At 36.8% G+C, this 14,518-nt stretch overlaps 1 pseudogene; it reads left to right on the plus strand.

Moving 5' to 3' along the window:
- Positions 1 to 9,491: 9,491 nt before the first annotated feature.
- Positions 9,492 to 12,535, plus strand: LOC134276680 (zinc finger protein 862-like; annotated as a pseudogene).
- Positions 12,536 to 14,518: the final 1,983 nt, after the last annotated feature.

Consider the following 14,518-nt stretch of genomic DNA (forward strand, 5'->3'; position numbering starts at 1 on the left):
CAGTTCTATAAATTTTGTGATGTTGATCAAAATATATTTTAAAAAATCAATTCTTTAAAACTCTTTCAATATATCTTCATTTTTTAAAAATGTGTTAGGTGAATGTGTAGACATTGTTCTAAAATACTTGATGACTAAATTATAATTCCTATCATAAAACAGACAGTGGGTATTGCGGAGTTGGGTGAACATTTTTTTTCAATTAAGTGTAAAATAATTTTTCTAGCTGATACAAATGATACTACATGCCTGTATATATTTGTATATTCTTGCTTTTTACTAGTTGAATTTTTTTTTATTTCTTCAGGTTATTGTTTATTTCTTCCTTCAATGGACTTAACTTCTCCCATAGTTTTATTCATTACATCTGATGCATAAGCAAACCTTTTCTGAAGAATGATGCTTAGACTGTAAGCTATAACAGAGACCTAAACAATGTCGCTGGCAATATGCAATAGCTACCACGGGCAATTTAAAACCTGTGGGAGGAAAATAATTTACAGATACTTTTGAAACGAATACATAATTATCTCACCAGCATGTCATTGTGCAACAAAGTCGTCAGCATTTTATTTGTCCTTTGAACGGGTGAGACGTTTTGAATGGCACTCTTTCGATGAATTTTACACTAAAGCAAGCTATCTTCGCAGATCTAGCTTTATTTACCCGCCGTTTCATCTTAAACCGGAAGTGCGAGTTCGTAAATTTGAAATCTCGATCCCGACTCAAATTTGAAATCGGAAATTTTTTTTTTTTTTCCTGAAAATTCAAAACCTTGAGCGGAGGGTTTGTAAAACTGAAAATAAAATAAATCTTGGCCTTAAATATGTAATTAGATCATTAGCATATTGACCAGGAGCAAAGGATAAGATGTTCAAAGAATTCATGCATTTCACTATATAATCATTAGAGCCCCACCCTAAAACAAGAACCCCTGACTCAGGGGCCCTGAAATTCACAAATTAGGGAGAGGCAGTCTTATTCAACATAACTTTGTACTTAGTTACTTTATTTAATGCCCAGGAGTAGAGAAGAAGATTTTTAAAGAATTAATGTATTTTCACTATATAATCAATAAAGCCCCGCCCTAGCACTAGAACCCCTGACCCAGGGGCCATGAATTTCACAATTTTGGTAGAGGCCACCTTATTCAACATAACTATGTACTTGGTTAGTTTATTTAATGCCCATGAGCAGAGAAGAATATTCTCAAAGAATTTATGCATTTTCACCATGTAATCAATTTAGCCCCGCCCTAGCACTAGAACCCCTGACCCTGGGGCCATGAATTTCACAATTTTGGTAGAGGACTCAATGCTGATTACAATCATGCAAACAGTTTGACTGCTTGATGTCCAGGAGTAAAGAAGAAGATTTTTAAAGATTTCATTAATTTAACAGGTTTTTGCCCCACCCCTCAGGCGCCAGGGGGGCAGGGACCATGAAATTCACAATTTTTGTTCCCCTTCACCCATAGATGCTTTGTGGCAAATCTGGTCAAAATTGGTTGAGCGGTTGCAGAGAAGAAGCTGAAAATGTTTAAATGTTAACGCACGACGGACGAAGGACGACAATAGATAGCAATAGGTCACCTGAGTTTACTCAGGTGACCTAAAAAAGCATCCTCTATATAAAGTTGTAATTCAAATTATGGAATCGGAATTTCATAGCAATATGCATATCTATACACTGTGTACTATAAGCATTGTTTTTCATTGTTATTTTATACAATAATTATTATTTTCTATCGGTATCTCTACCACATCCAAAATAGGCAAGGAAGCAGCATAGCTGCAGAGTTTAAGAGGAGTTGCACTGACAAACTCTTCATATTTATATTCAAAAGCTAAGTTATGTGCCGAAATTCGCAGAGATATAAAGGAATCGGAATTTACTGGCAACATCTACATCTTGAGTCCTTAATATCTGCAAATGTTCAGCGATTTACGGGCAGCTGCACTGACAAACATTGTTCATCTCTACTTGTATTATCGATATTGGCCAAATCTAAGTTGAAAGATTGAGATATATCCCGGTATAAATCGGTATTTCTTGACAATTTGCACATCTACACACTGTGTTCTAAGTATCTGCTAAATTTTACGAAATAGCTGACAATTTAAAAGCCCCCCCCCCCTTTTCAAGTCCCAAATACATAGATAAATGTTCTTTTTGGTGTACTTGTAGGCCCCTTATTTTCTCAAGATCACTTGATCCGTCACTCGAAAAGCTGTGCAGCGGTTGAATAAGAACTGCACTGACCAACTGACCATCTCTATATTCAGGATATGGCCAAATATCTAAGATAACAAGAGGCCCACGGGCCTTATAGATCACCTGAGTATCGTGCAACAACTTTGTTTTTAAACCAGAGGCTATGAAATTCACAATTCACAATTTTGAAAGAGGCACCATTGCTTATCATAATTATAAACTTGGCATGCTTACTCTATTTACCTAATACTGTAAACCAACTTTTATTCGCGACGACTTTTTTCGCGATTTACTGGGGTTAAATTGTTTGCGACGATTAATTTTCACGACATAAAATGGTTGATTAATACTAAAGAGCAGATTTCAAAGCATTTATTTATTTTCAGACTATGAACACCCCCCCCCCCCTTGGGGGTCATAAAAAATAACCATTTTGCTAGATGCACCTTTCTTCATCATAAATATATGTACTTGGATCATTGGCATAAAACCCGGGAGCAAAGGAGAAGATTTTCAAAGTATTAATGCATTTTCACTATATAATCAATAGAGCCCCGCCCTAATACCAGAACTCCCTGATCCTAAGGCCATAAAATTCACGATTTTGGAAGAGGCACTCTTTCTTAACATAACTATGAACTTAATTAGTTCATTTAATACCCAGAAGCATAGTCAAAGATTTTCAAAGAATGCATTTTCACTATATGATCAATAGAGCCCCGCCCTAACACCAGAACCCCTATCCTGGGGACATAATATTCACAATTTTACAACTGGCACTCTTGCTCATCATAACTATGTGTTTAGTAAGTTCATTTAATACCCAGCTGCAGAGGAGAAGATTTTTAAAGAATAAATGCATTTTCACTATATGATCAATAGAGCCCCGCCCTAACACCGGAACCCCTGATCCTGGGGCCATAAAATTCACAATTTTGGAAGTGGCACTCTTGCTCAACATAACTATGTGTTTAGTTAGTTCATTTAATACCCAAAAGCAGAGAAGATTTTCAAAGAATAAATGCTTTTTCACTATATGATCAATAGAGCCCCGCCCTAACACCAGAACCCCTGACCCTGGGGCCTGTCCTGGAGTAAAGAACAAGATTTTTAAGATTGCAATAATTTGGTGGTTTTGGCCCCACCCCTCAGGCCCCAGGGGGGCGGGGACCATAAAATTCACAATTTTTGTTCCCCTTCACCCATAAATGCTGTATACCACATTTGGTTGAAATTGGTTCAGTGGTTTCAGAGAAGAAGCTGAAAGTATTCAAATGTTAACACACGACGGACGACGACGGACAAAAACAGATAGCAATAGGTCAACTTAGTTACTCAGGTGACCTAAAAAGTGCCAAAATTACAAGAAAGATTAAAAGATCGAAAATTCCAGTAAAAATTGCTTAACGGCACCACGTGAATATCTCACTGATTGTAATGCAACTATCAAAATGACAATAAAATTCTAACATCATTACTTAAATTAAAAAAAAATTATTATATCGCAGTGAACTTCAATTCAAAGACACAATCAAAGAAGGCGACATTTATCGCACTTATGTGATATTGAAAATGATGATACCTTTAACTTACAGTCAAAGTCCTCTATCCAAATACATTGTCCAGTGCATTGACTATATTCTCAAAACTGAAGTGATGCTCTCCTAAACTTTCCACACATGTACGCTTCTCATCTTATGTGAACCTCAAAGGAGGCAAAAGGAAGAATTAAGCTGCAGACATACAGAAAGAAAATGAAGTCAGAGTATTGAAAGATCTAATAAGGGGATTAGAGGATAAGGTGCAAATAAGACTGAGCAAGAGTGACCATTTCAAAGGCAGCCCATGTTATCAGAGATATTTCAGCCAACTTGTATACAGCCTTGAAAATAAAAGAGAAAGGAATCACACATAAAAAAGAGATGACAGAACTGATTTGATTACCCGGGTACATGCCTTAAACAGAAGTTAAAGTTTTCGACCGACGAATGATGCACGATGACAGACCAAAACACATAGCAATAACTCATTTACTCAGGTGACTTAAAGGCGTGCCCAAGTTTTGCTCCGTCAAACGCCCAAAAATTGTATCATATCAAAAAGTAAAATAGGAGGTAAACAATGGCATATTATTACAAAGATTTTGTGAAAGTCTCATTAAATTGAAGAGGAGTTGCGGATTAGAGATGGGTACACTGTACCCTGCAGCATAACAACAGGTACGTAGCATCGTTTTTGAAAGTGGGGGGCCAACCAGAGAATTTTTTTACCTTTCCAGAAAAAGTTGACAAGCAAAAAAAAAAAGGAAAATTAAAAGTCCCCCACACTCGAAAATCCTATTGAGGGGGGGGGGGGGGGGGGGGGGGGGTTAGTGGCCAATGTTACTTTCACTTCCAATATTTTCGTACAATTCCTTCATATCGCTATATTGTGGTAAAAAGTGAGGGGGCCAACCATCCTTTCAATGAACATTTTCTATAGTAGAGGTAACGTTGGGGAAAAAAGTGGGGGGGAGGGGCTCCCCCCCCCCCGTTGCTATGTCCCTGAACAAACAGCTAGACATACGGACATCCCGATCATAGAGTTTTTCCGCGTTTCGTAGAACTGCGGGAAACATTGTATGATAGGAACGTATTTTATTGCAAATGCCTGTTTATGGTAAGAAATTTGAAAGAAATTAAACGATAGGTAATTTTTCAGCTAAAAGGTGCAGAAAGAGAGCTGAGACTGTGGAAACTGAGGGAAACCTTAATCAGGGGGGTGCTATTCGTGTGACGACAAGAAAGCCTGACGGTTCTAAAAATTTACCTGAAGGGACACAATGGATGTCAAAATACAACTCATCAAGTCTACCATGTCTCCAGGATCCGGTGGAGCCCCAGTCATCCATGAGAGAGAACACCCGCCTCCAAAGGGAGATAGAACGGCAGAGGCGAGTGATTCGGAAGAAACAGACCACCATATCGGACCTTAAGAAGAGGGTAGATTCCGGACCTGGTCCTGTCTCAGATGTCAAGTTCGTCCATGATGGCCCCGGCGAGGGTTAAAAGATACAACCCTATCCCCCGCAGACGGTCCCCAAGAAAGTCTCCGAAGAAGTTGCAGTCCATTGGAACGTCACAAAGATTATCAAAATGTCGAAAACTAAATTAAGTCGTAAATAACCATGTCATAGAATGTGTTCAAGAGTCGAGGTTACTTTGTATTATAATTGATGAAACTTTGTCCTGGAAAAGTCACATTGAAGCACTGGTATGCAAGATCTCTAAGAGAATGGGTATTTTAAGAAGAATAAGATATTTTATGTCAAATGATGCACTGTTGAAGATTTTTAATACCATGATTTTCCCTCATTTTTCATCCAAAAATGCTGAAAATGTAAAAAAGCTATTAATATTACAAAAACATGCTGCTAAGGTCATTTTGAACATAAGAAATTTTCAAACGCCATCTTCCGTCATGTTTACAAAGCTTCATTGGATGCCTTTATCAGATTAATGTATGTTTAGAAAAGCCATTTTAGTTTATAAAGTATTACGTGGATTGATGCCTGATTTTTTTAACGTTTTTTTATTATGTATCAGATGTTAGCCAAAGACAAACAAGAGAGTGAAAAAAATTTAGTGTATTAATTGACGACCTTTGGGATTCTGTTCTAACTGTTGAATCTAATCTCAAACACAGTTGAATCTCAACACACTCTTAAAAATTATTTTTTTCATAAAGTTATTCAAGTTATCTTGGATTATTTTCATGTTTGTTTTTCTTAATCTAGTAATTTCATTTTGCATTGTTTTTGTTTGTATCTTCTTTGTTTTATTCAATTCCAATTCAAATATATTGTACTTACCTGGGGCAAAAACTGAGTATTATAAGAGATCTTTCGTTGTTTCAGGTAGCAATGTATATAATTCACTGTGTGAAACATCAGAAATTCGACAAGTGTTGTATGTTTTAAAAGGAACTATCTAAGAGAATATCATAATGCGTCTTAATTTTGTTTAGTTTTTTTTATGTTTCATTTATTTTTTTTAAATCTTATATGTACTCTATTTCTTTTAATCTATGTTTTACTAGTACCTGTCTGTATTTATGTTATATTTGCAGGACCATATTGAAAACTAGCATTGTTGCTAAAGTATGTCATCCTGGATAAATAAAGGCTTTACAGTTATTATTATTATGCTCTCGCTGAGACTTTCCATGCGTGTACGCTTATCATCTCTTATGTGAACCCCAAATTAAAGGAGATAAAGGAAAGAATAAAGCTGCAGACATGAAGAAAGAAAATGAAGTCAGAGTATTGAAAGATCTAATAAGGGGCTCTTGCAAATAAGACTGAGCATGCCATAGGGATTATTTCAAAGGCACCCCCTGATATCAGTGACATTTCTGCCAACTTTGACAGAGCCTTGAAAATAGAAGACAAAGGAATCACACATAAGAGATGACAGAACTGATTTGATCACCTTAGTATATGCCTTAAAAACATTTTAAAAAGTTTTCGACCGACGAATGATGCACGATGACAGACGAAAACAGATAGCAATTACTCATTTACTCAGGTGACATAAAAGGCGTGCCAATGTTTTGCTCAGTTAAACCCCCCCAAAAATGTATCCGATCAAAAAGAAAAATAGGAGGTGAACAATGGCACTACATTACAAAGATTTTGTGAAAGTCTCATTAAATTGATTGTATGTTGTTTTAACGTCCCTCTCGAGAATTTTTCACTCATATGGAGACGCCACCACTTGCCGGTGGAGGGCTACAAATGATGTCCTATGCTCGGCACTCAGGGCCATTGAGCAGTGAGGGATCTTTTTCGTGCCAGCACCTACTGCAACACGGGGCCTCGATTTATACGGTCTCATCCGAAGGACCGGTCTCCACGTCCCACAGTGGGATTCGCACCCGCGACGTAAGGATTGACTTCTTACTTCGCGACTCTTGAGCAGACGCTCTATCCACTGCGCCATGCGGGTAAAATGAAGAGAACAGATTAGAGATGGGTACCCTGCAGCATAATAAACAGCTAAACGTACGGACGTCCCGATCATAGAGTTTTCCCGCGTTTCGTAGAACTGCGGGAAACATTGTATGATAGGAACGTATTTTATTGGAAATGCCTGTTTATGGTAAGCATGGCCAAAGGAAGGCCAATGAGAAGGCGGTATTTTGTGACGTGTTGGATCATTCTAAGCCAGTGCTCCGCAGAAAACACACGTGTTTTTGTTTTTATCTTATTTTAAATGAATACTTTACATTTTAGATATTAACAAGAATATTATAATATTTTGATGATGCTTTATTGTACATGCTCATACAAGTAAATGGTATGCTTGCATATCATGTACTGCATCGAATGCACGTCCGACATTCTCGCTTGAGATATTATTTACATAGCGACGGACACAGGCTTTCCAAAGTGACTCATCTTCGTTTTTAGCTCACCTGAGCTGAAGGCTCAAGTGAGCTTTTCTGATCAAATTTTGTCCGTCGTCCGTCCGTCCGTCTGTCTGTCCGTCTGTAAACTTTTCACATTTTCGACTTCTTCTCAAGAACCACTGGGCCAATTTTGACCAAACTTGGTACAAAGCATCCTTGGGTGAAGGGGAATTTAAGTTGTTAAAATGAAGGGACATATCCCCTCGCAAGGGGAGATAATCAAGAAAAGACAAAAATAGGGTTGGGTCATTAAAAAATCTTCTTCTCAAGAACCACTGGGCCAGTAAAGCTAAAACTTATGTGGAAGCATCCTGGTGTAGTGTAGATTTTAAATTGTTCAAATCATGACCCCCGGGGGAAGGGTGGGGCCACAATGGGGAATCAAATTTTTATATAGAAATATATAGGAAAAATCTTTGAAAATCTTCTTCTCAAGAACCACTGGGCCAGAAAAGCTGAAACTTATGTGGAAGCATCCTGGTATAGTGTAGATTCTAAATTGTTCACATCATGACCCCCGGGGGAAGGGTGGGGCCACAATGGGGAATCAAATTTTTATATAGAAATATATAGGAAAAATCTTTGAAAATCTTCTTCTCAAGAACCACTGGGCCAGAAAAGCTGAAACTTATGTGGAAGCATCCTGGTATAATGAAGATTCTAAATTGTTCAAATAATGACCCCCGGGGGAAGGGCGGGGCCACAATGGGGTATCAAAGTTTTATATAGAAATATATAGGAAAAATCTTTGAAAATCTTCTTCTCAAGAACCACTGGGCCTGAAAAGCTGAAACTTATGTGGAAGCATCCTGGTATAATGAAGATTCTAAATTGTTCAAATCATGACCCCCGGGGGAAGGGCGGGGCCACAATGGGGTATCAAAGTTTTACATAGAAAGATATAGGAAAAATCTTTGAAAATCTTCTTCTCAAGAACCACTGGGCCAAAAAAGCTGAAACTTATGTGGAAGCATCCTGGGGTAGTGTAGATTCTAAATTGTTCAAATCATGACCCCCGGGGGAAGGGCGGGGCCACAATGGTATATCAAAATTTTATATAGAAATATATAGGAAAAATCTTTGAAAATCTTCTTCTGAAGAACCACTGGGCCAGAAAAAGTGAAGCTTATGTGGAAGCATCCTGGGCTAGTGTAAATTCTAAATTGTAGGAATCATGACCCCCGGTTGAAGGGTGGGGCCATTATAGGGAATCAAAGTTTTACAAAGAAATATATAGGAAAAATCTTTGAAAATCTTCTTCTCAGGAACCACAGGGCCAAAAAAGCTGAAACATATGTGCCCATGGAATGATCATGGGGTAGTGTAGATTTCAAAATGTCTAAATTATGATCAGTGGGGTAGGGTTAGGATGCATTATGTATAGCAAGGGGGAAATCTGGTAAAGAACAGAATGGTCAAAGCTTCTCAGGTGAGCGATGTGGCCCATGGGCCTCTTGTTTTTAATGAGTGAAGTTTATAACTTTATTACATTTTGAAAAGTGAAATACTGTAATTTATTCATTGAATAGAATGATATCCTGTCACAGTGTGAAGGATATCAAAATGATATTCTACCACAGTGTGAAAGGGTATCGATAGTTCACAGAGTTTTTGAAATCCGCCGGTCTAACCGGCAAAACCGGTAAATATTTCAAAAGTCCAGTAATTTTCCTCATATAATCGGTCCGAGGGACCGGTAAAATAAATTCGACCTTTCCGGAATTTTAACCTCCCGACTTTTGGTTTTTAAGTTTATCTGCGAGATCGTCAAAACGCTTGAATCTGAGTGTGTGGTAGAAACAAAAATCAAGCGTTTTTACGACAAAAAAATGGCGGCCACATGGCCTATGCTTTGTAAAAGAAAATCAGAAGAAAAAGAAAAGCCGAAATCTAAAAGAAAATCTGAGGAAAGAGTTAGAGAGTTCAAAAAGAAATGGCAAGAAGGGCGTGACTGGCTGGACTACAGCGAGGAGACTGGGATGACATGTTCGGCATGCAAAAGCGTTGGGAACACCGTCACGAAGGCAGGCAAGCACAGCTTTATTTCTGGCTCCAAAAATTTTCGCCTCTCTGCAGTGTCAGACCACGAAAAAAGTCCCTGTCACATTCGAGCAGTTGATATCTTAAAGTCACGCGAGGATGCAAAGAAAAAGTCAACAACCGCCCATAAATGTGTACTGTCATTAAACCAATCGATTAGAAAACACATTGAGATAAAATTCAGGAATATCCACGCCCTGATTAAAAAGAACAGACCCATTTCTGACTTTGTTTGGTTGAATGAACTGGATGAGGCCAAGGGGATAGTGCATGGGGTGACATATAATAACCAAAATGCAGCAACGGGGTTTCTGGAATGTATATCAGATTCAGAAAAAGATCATCTAAGCACTTTGATGGAGAAAGTCAAGTTTTTCTTCATAACAATGGATAGCTCCACGGACGATAGTACTACTGAACAGAAGACATTGATTGCGAGATTTAGCATGATGGGGAAAATAACAACAAGGTTTCTTTGCATAGGAGAACCACGGTCGACTAGTGCACTCGATTTACTCAACTTTGTACAGAGGAAAATGGATGAGAACTGTTTACAGATGCAAATGCATAAACTAGTAGGTTTCAGCAGTGACGGTGCCTCAAACATGATGGGCCGTAAGAATGGACTCGTATCCCTCATTCAAGGAGAACACTCTGAAGTCATTGGTGTTCATTGTTTGGCGCATAGGATGGAGCTAGCTTTCAATGGCGTCTTCAGAAACGACAAGAATTATGTTCAGCTGTCCACTCTCTTACTTGGATTATTCTACTTCTATAAAAACAGTGCGAAGCAGAAAAAGAACCTTAGGGAATGCATGAGGATAACATTTTTTAATTTAAATAATAAAATGGTATAAAATTAAAATATTATTTAATTCTGAGATATATTATAATTCTGTTAGATTTACTGTATATTATACAGGTTTTGGACGTCAAGGGGACCATGCCACATCGAGTAGGGGGCAACAGATGGCTTCCTCATCTCAAGAAGGCACTGGAAACACTCTTTCGGACTTCATCTCTCATCTTGACACGACTTCCCATCAGAATGCAAAAGCTGGGGGCATTGCAAAATTGTTGCACAGTTTGCCTATTATAGTCTATGCCTCAATTCTTAAGGTAACAAATGTTTGCTTTAATACTTTAAAGGCACCATGGACACACAGGTACTTGTATATGAAATTTATTTTTAATTTTTTATCTTACTTTAAACAGGAATTTATCAATCCTTTGGCAAGGCTGTCATTGATACTGCAGAAAAGAGATATAACACTTGCAGATGCAAAAGATGCTATCTTATCAACAAAGGAAGTTCTTACACAGTTTGATGCAAGGTATTTTGAAATCTTGTTCATACAAATATTAGTTTTAAAAATTCTCTGAGCTCGTTCATGATTGTCATTAATTTTTAAATGGTTTAATTTATTCATAGCTCAAGTCAACCAATTAGAGAGTTGGTAGAAACCAAGATGTATCATGGTTATGATCTGAAGGGTAGCGTGTTTGATGTCCAGAAAAAGGGGTCAGAGATGATGAAGGCCATAGTTAAACACATTGATCTTAGGTACAAAGATCTTAATGATGAAGGACTGGCTTCCACAGTGATTGGAAGTTTAAAGAATTGGCCTGTTGATAACCAACCAGGTAATAATAATATATCTTGTCATATTGTTAAATTAGAGTTGCTGTTTTCATTTCACATTTACTAACTACTGTTAACATTTTTTCCCCATATTTTTTGTTGGTTTTGTTCTTCAATTAGGTTATTTCCTTTTATCATGAGAAGACTAACCACAGATTTGAAAGGTATATATTTCTGGTGTTTGTTTTTATTTTATTTCAAACAGAGAATTCAATATTGAAAATATTTTTGTTGGAAAAAAATTAATACAACAATGACCACTTAACTAAAGATGTATTGCACTACATAAATAAATAAAAGTAAAATAAATATGCATTGTAGAATTTGGAGTCAAGGAAGTTGATTGTCTGGTAAAACACTTCAGTAAAACTTTAGACCAAGCAGGGGTTGATGTGACAGACATCACTGGAGAATGGCAGATGTTAAAGTGTATGGTATACAAGAGGTAAATTTCTAAACTAAAGAAATTTGACAATTAATTAATTAATTACAGTTATATTCTTGAACATGTTTACAAGTTTTCTAAAATGGTACTGTTCTTAGATTTTCAGCATTGCAAGGAACCCCCTGGATGGACATCCATACAAGACTTTCTGATTGTGGTGTGTCAAATGTGCTACATATTTTGGACCTGATCCACAGCCTTCCACCTACCAGTGTCCTAAATGAAACCGCCTTCAATCAGATGAAGTTGCTGAAGACTGACAGACGACATCGGCTTAACGAGAGACATTTGAATGATTGTATGCTCATTCGGCTAGAATCACCAACTATAAAGGATTTCAACCCAATGGCTGCAGTGGATAAATGGATGGTAATTAAATTTGTGTAAAATTTCAGCATTAGTTTTATTAAGAAATGTCTTCACTTTGCACTATAACTATTCTTTCTTAACTAGTTGACAGGTAAAGGTGTGAGAAGGAAAACAACATACACAAGAGGCAAAAAGAACAAACAGTGTGAAGAAACAGTGAACAGAGATAGTTTACCTTAGGCAGAATTCAGACAGTTGTAGAAAGAGAAGTAGAGGGGAACATAAATTTGGATAAGGAGAGTGATGCAGAGAAGGAGAGTCATGTAGAAGAGGAGAGTGAGGAAGAAGAAAGTGACATTGAATATGAGCAAAGTATGGAGGAGAATGAAATGCTATTAAAAGAAATAGTGAGAGAAATTGAAGTTGAAAGAGAATGAGACATGTATTCTCCTATGAAATATAACTTGAATTAAAACTAGAATGAAAGTAAAACAATGTCTTAGTTTTTTTTTAATTTGTAAACTTTAATTTCTCAAAATATGCTGATGGACCAGTGAATATTTGTTCGGACCAGTGAATTTCACTAAATCACTGGTCCACTTGACCAGTGAATTTTTTTTTATTTCAAAAACTCTGAGTTCAAAACTCTTGATTTTCCTTCCCTTAACCTAAAGTGTTTAAATATTACTTCCTGACCTGTTTTAAGATAGAGAGAGTAAGGAAACTATCTTGACAGAGTCTAAAATTGCCAAAATTTCTCCAAATAGCCATGTTTATCTTGCAAATCGCTAAAGTTATGACGTCTCAACCCCTCTACTATGACGTCATGGCCTTCGACACTGTGACGAAAAAAGCAGAGGAAGGGGGGAAATCAAAGAAAATGTAATAAACGGAAAATTCAATGTTTTGTACTTGAATATGAAATTTATTCCACTCGTGAAATAAATTCCATATTCAACTACAAAACATTGAATGTCCTCTATATATTCCCTCCCGCTTTTCAAGCGAGGAGTATGATAATCAACAGTCCTATTTAAAGTCATCATTCCGCAATTTCTATGGCCGATTCAATGACAATTTATTATGAGCTTGTGAGCAAATACAATTTATTATTCAGTCAATTGCTGACTGATTTTTTTTCAGACTGATTGTTAGACTGTTATAAACATACTGAATTGTCGACGTAATTGTAATTGTCCGATCAAGATAAGGAGAACATTGCGGTAGTGAACGGTTGGCAGGAGATACTCACTCCTCAATGGCACCTAATCCCACCCCGGAATTTTTTCAGGGTTCGTGTTTAATATAGTTAGTTATCTCCATATACATGTACAGTCAATACGGGAATTCTGGTCATTTTCGCAATACCTTGAAATTTTTATGCTTTATAATTAGTTCAACCCGCTTTGCAACTTAAGTTAAATATTTTTTTTCTATAGGTTGATGACTTATATTTGATTTCATTAAACTGTATTTAAAGTACACGTAAAATATAAAGTGGAAGACAATACGACATGTGTATTTATAATTTGAATAATGTTAATACCTTAATTTCTTGGTGTCTGTCCCCCCTCAACCCCATACAGGACCTTAATTGTCCAAGAAGATTCTAATTATCTAAAACAATCACCCATGCTCACTTATTTCATGCCAATATATCTTTAAAATCTTTTTATCATTGTGTGGCAAATGATGTACATCATAAGACGATTTGTTTCTCTTGACAACCAATCCAATTTGAATATAATTTTGTATGCTACAAGTTAAGTGATAATTTAAGTTAATATATATTTTATTCACAGAAATGGATTGAACAGCAGACATAAATGCATATGATCGTTCTCTCCATAGGTCAAGGTACAATTACAAGTACATGTAAACATTGACAAAAATGTATGAAGAGTAGATTATCAATTCGTACATATTAATTCAGAGAAAGAGAGAGAGAGAGAGAATGAAACAAAAGAATAGAAAAAAATAATTTAACAAATGAACAGGAAAGAAAAATTATATAATAAAATATAAACAACAAAAAAAAAAAAAAAAAAAAAAAAAGAAAAGAAAGGAAAAAAAAAGGAAAAAACATACTGAGTAGTTGTTGTTGACCCAGAGTAGTTGTTGTTGACCCAGAGTAGGAGGAAGAATTCCCTAACAAAGCAGTTTACTTAAAATAATATATTTCTACATGGTAATTATAAATTCTAGTAAAATTATTGTAAACTTCATTAATATTCTGACTATTGAAAACTTCTTTATCCCAATCCACTTCTGAAAGATTTTTGTTGAGTAGTAGTATAAGGGGTCTAGATGGCTGGGTCAACTGAGTGCACTTTTGGGTCTGGGGGGGGGATAGCTGGGTCAAGCTAGTGCAGTCCCTGGGGGGATAGCTGGGTCAACTGAGTGCAGCCCCTGGGGGATAG

Source organism: Saccostrea cucullata, unplaced genomic scaffold, assembly GCF_032062105.1.
Source record: "Saccostrea cucullata isolate Sc308-1 unplaced genomic scaffold, CSIRO_AGI_Scuc_v1 ctg14061, whole genome shotgun sequence".
In the NCBI taxonomy this organism is placed as follows: domain Eukaryota; kingdom Metazoa; phylum Mollusca; class Bivalvia; order Ostreida; family Ostreidae; genus Saccostrea; species Saccostrea cuccullata.